The following is a 4509-nucleotide window of genomic DNA, read 5'->3' as shown; positions in this document are numbered from 1 at the left end:
GAAAATGTTAATGACATATATATGAATTATATCTCCAGCATGACACAAGATACTAATATTAATACATTTCACATAAAAAAAAATTGCCATTTTCATCGTATTGTTGCTAACTTTAAATTTCATTTTCATGGGTCTCTTCTTCAAACGATTTCCTGTATTAAGTGTCAGACGAGAACGCACAACGTATTGTTGATTTTCTAGCAATGAAATGCATGTGCAAATTGCAATAGGTTTCAATTTGATGGAGTTTGGCGTCCACACACGTTACCTACGACAGGGGAGAGAGGAGATCAACCTTATAAATATTGTTTCAGATACCATACTAAGGATTCCTATATTGATACTTATCTTGGATGCATTGTAGACTTGGACACCATTTGTAGTGGAGAGTCAATAATGATCAATTTCAAGTCGATAGTTTTTCACCTAAATCTAAGAGGCAAGAGGGAAGACCTAGGAGACGAACAAGGTTGGAGTCATTAAACCTGACAATGTGTGAATGGTGCGAGGAAACGAGACACAATAGGAGGACTTGTAAGCAACCTATTCCGTTAAGTTACATACGAATCCGTAAAAGAACGATGGATGTCGTGACTACAAAGAATGATTAGTTTTTATGTCATCATTATGAGTTGTAGCTTGTCATGGTGAATTTTACATTTTTATTAAAATGTTTTTATCCATTCAGAATCATGGTTTGTATGATTTTGTGATCTATTTGATTTCCAATCAGATAATTATCACCAATCAGAAGTAGTGAAAGAAGCTACGATTTATTAACAATAATAGGTGACAGATGTATTATTATGAATAAAATTTCTATGGATAATAACTTGATGAAGAAGAGTATTGCATTATACACCATACAAAACAACTTCCACTTTAGTGTTTACAAGTTTGATTTGTATATTTTCATATTGAACTTCGATATTTACCACGGGTTTTTGGAACTTCAAAAAAGAGGATAGAAATCAAGGATTTATGAAATCGCAGCATTGGGGATATCAATTTTTTGCACAATATATGAGGTAATACATAGATTAGAACATGAAGATAGAGATTATTATGGTGTAACGGTGAAATTTGTAGGACTTTGGAGATTCTTGATTTTTGTTCAAAGAGAAAGTCGTGGATTTGGGGATTATTTTTGGCAAGATAAGTAGCTCAGGCATGTTTGATGGAGAGATTGAAGCCATCAAATTAATTAATTGATGAGAGATACAATTTTGTTTTATTTTTACTACACAAAATGTAGTATTTTTGGTTAAAATATAATGTAGTAGTATAATTTGAATATTTTATAAAAACAATGTATGTGGTGCAATTACCACAAACACAAATTTGTTAATTATTTAACAGGGCCATCAAACTAATTAGTGGACCATGAGCAATCCAAATTAATGGTTGCTTTCAGTAGCCCAATTTGTTTTTGAATCGAGCAAATCAATTGTGGCATTGATATAAGGGAAAATTACATGACTAAGAGGATAACTATTGCCCATTTCAAAAGTAAGAATGAAAATTTCAAATTTCAAAAATCAGATGCTCATTAAAATTTATTTATAATTTAATTAATTAATTATATATTTTATTAATTAAATAATTGAGGTCGTGGATCTATACAATTTGGTCACAGATCGAGGATTTTGTTAGTTACATATTATTTTTAGTTCACAAATTAAATTTTTTATATGACAAATTATTCTACAAATTATAAAATTTTTAGGTCACACATTATTTTTTTATCACAATTTATTTTTTTCATTGAGCACATATTATTTATTGGTCACTAATTGATCAATTTAATAGTCATAGACTGAAATAATAATTTGTCACTACCAACACTTGTGACCATCATCTCACTACTACTACCAACAATACCACCGTCACCATCACTGCAAGAACCACCTCCCGACATCAACATCACTACCTCAAGCAAATCAACAAATAGCAAAATACACCACCATATCGTCATTTGAGATCCATTGCGACAGAGCCACCCACCACTTCACAACAAACTAATCAATAGTGCGCACCAGCACGCCGCCAATACCACCACATCAACATCACACCATCATCAATACCATCACAGATTCATAGCCACCAAAATCACCAGATCTACGTCGCCAATACCACCAAACACTAACATCGTCGCACGCACAGATTCACGCTGCCAATACCACTGCAACCTTGCATCGTCACCCACACCACCACACCACCATCACCACTACACCACCACCCATCAACACCGTCATAGATTCACGCCCACCCAAACCGCCAGATCCACCACCACAGTCGCCAATACAAATCGCCATCATAGATTCGCAAAGGGAGAAACTGTGTCGCGATGAATTTGATGCAATACAGGAGAGGAGAGGATAGGGAGGAGATGATGTCGTTGGATTGGAGATGGGTGACGACGACGATGCATCAATTGGCTTCACTCCGGCGCCGACGATCTCATTTTTTTTCCCGACTCTTGAGAGCCGTGGTTGAGAGGTGAGAATGGAGAGAGAAGTGAGGTTATTTAGGGGTTTGAAATTAGGATTTGTTAGATTAATTATTTTTTATATATATTAATTAATTAATAAAAGTTCTTATTTATGAAATACTAAACATGTCATCTGATTTATGAAATGGGAATTTCAAATCTATTAGTATCTGAAATTTTCACTTGATATAATTAATCCAACTGCTTTAATATCATCATCCCGATTTATTGAGTATGAATACCCAACAGATTCTTTTAAAGATCATATTAGTATTGATGATATCTTAGGTTGTTTCTACTTTTGGTAGGACATTTCAATTTGTTTCGTGATTATTGATTTTGATTACTCGCTACTTTATGAATCAGGACCATGCTTGTTTACATATTGAGTAATGATATGTAGCCCTACTGGTAAAATTAAATGAGTTATTTAATTTCACCTATCAATTAATATCACGTTAGTGTCACTTAAACTGGGGTGGCAATTCCGGTGAGGCTAAATAGCATTACTCTTACAAATTAGACTTTAGTTGCTACCTCAATTCGTGCCAAGTTGCCAAAAAAAGGAGTTACCTCTCTAGACCAGGTTGTCTCCTCTAAAACATGCATTCTGGAATGAATCTCCTGCAAAAGCAGTAACTATTTGGATAGAAGTGAAGTTTTAAATGAATCGTCTATTGTTCTATCCAACTGATTACTTTTGTTCTCTTTTTCCCTCATCTTTGTTCTTTTATACTGTATGCTAGATAAGATTCTAGTTATGATCTATGACACCAATCATTTTTCCTGATATTGGATAAAATTAATGCTGCCTGTGAAACTAGAGCCTTGACTTGAAGATTTTGTAACTGTGCACCGTCTTAGAGCATGTTTGGGAAGTGTTCAGTGACGATTGAAATTATAAATAGCTAAAATGAGTGGTGAATAAATATGTATTACTTGTGGGGTCTCTCAAGATTTGGGGATAAAAAGTTCCTTAGTTGGCCCAAATTCCAACAGTTCTTATTTGTTTTGTCCTGAGTGACATTTTAATGATTTGTCTCTCGTTTGGATATAATTGGTTCCAATGAATCATCCTGCTTGGATGAATATTTATATTTTTGTGTTAGAATGTATCATCAATTTACAAGCATTACATATGTTTACATATTAATGCTCGATAGATGTTTGTACTTCGTCATCGTCTCCATATTTTTATCTCCACAAAGTTTTGTGGGATCAATGTCCATTGTTCTCTCAACTTGTTGTTCCATAGAAGTCTGAGCTAAGGCTGGCGTCTGTCTATTGGGACTACAATCAGACACTGAAACAAATCCGAGCTCTTTCAAATTTTTGCATTACTTTTTACCTGTTGAATCAGAGGACTACAAGTTTTTGTTTCTATTTTTCGTTTCGCTGATTTTTGTAGGCACTTAGGTTCAAATACAGATGTAACATTCTGATATCAAGGTTTTAAATTTTAACTTCCTTTTTAGGCTACCTCCTTCAGTGGATGCTCTGCCTTACATATTGGATTTCATCAGACTCGCAGCCCTTCATTGCCTGCCATGTCATCTTTGAGTCAAAAGCATTTGTTGATTGTAGGTGAACTCTGGCATTGTTGGAGGTGGACTCAAGCAGAATTGCACTCTTGAGTATGTGAATAAATTGATATCTTCTTTTGTTATCAATTCTTCTATTCTTTGCACCCTTCTCTTCTCCCTTAATTTTCAATTGTTCGTTGTCAAATAGATCAGTCTTCATTAGTATAAGACCCCCCATCCTTTGTAAATTTCTAATAGAGTGCCTTTTTATTTCATTTTTATAATATATTACATGTGCACTAGAGACAAAATTTCTTCATGTTACCAAACTGTATAAAAGAAAACACATGAACAAAAGTTGAGTAGAGAATGGAATTTATATGTGATTCTTTGTTGTTGGGAAAACAGCTCTCAAAGATTGCCCAAGATCAAACAAGCTTGCAATGTGAAAAATCTCAAACCACTTTGAAGATAAGAAATTGGGGAAGAAATGAT

This window comes from Olea europaea, unplaced genomic scaffold (genome assembly GCF_002742605.1).
Source record: "Olea europaea var. sylvestris unplaced genomic scaffold, O_europaea_v1 scaffold1797, whole genome shotgun sequence".
Taxonomy (NCBI): Eukaryota; Viridiplantae; Streptophyta; class Magnoliopsida; order Lamiales; family Oleaceae; genus Olea; species Olea europaea.
The sequence above is the reverse complement of the archived record's forward strand: the minus strand, read 5'-3'. Positions refer to the sequence as shown.